Raw genomic sequence first — 662 nt, forward strand, 5'->3', positions numbered from 1 at the left:
CTCACCCTCTCTTCTTTCTCTCTTGTGGTGTGTCTATAATGCTTGAATGCATTGCCTATTTATAGGCAAACATCCATGCAAAAGACAAGAGTAAGGTAGGTGGCACCAAATTTATGCCTAACATTGTTGACAAATTGGTGCCTAACATTGTTGACAAATTTGTGCCTAACATTGTTGACAAACATTGTTGATTTTGTCAACAATGTTAGGGTGATTTCACAGATTTTACCTCTAATAACTTCTTGAGTCACTTTCAGCATGTAGATCACACTCTTATTTTTATGATAGCTAGTTTGCATGCCTTCTAGTGAGCTAAAAAAGTCTTAAGATGGTTTGTCATATGCTTAGACTTGCACTTTAATTTTTACAAGAGTTCTCTTATGGGAATCAATGTTGATGACTCTTGCTTGGATGAGTTCGCAAAAGCAGTTTACTATAGGCATGATATATTTCCATATAACTACTGAGGATGCCTTCGAGGTCTAATCCTAGAAGGATTTTAACTTGAAAACTTGTCATTGATAGGTTTTGAAAGAAACTCAATTCATGGAAAGAGAAAATGTTAAGTATAGTGTGTCGTATTTGTTTTGATTGTGTTGAACTTCTTTTCTTTTGGCAATATAAATATATATTTTGCCAAAAAGTATGTGTTGTTTGCTTAC

Source organism: Populus euphratica, unplaced genomic scaffold (assembly GCF_000495115.2).
Source record: "Populus euphratica unplaced genomic scaffold, PopEup_1.0 scaffold287.1, whole genome shotgun sequence".
NCBI lineage: Eukaryota > Viridiplantae > Streptophyta > Magnoliopsida > Malpighiales > Salicaceae > Populus > Populus euphratica.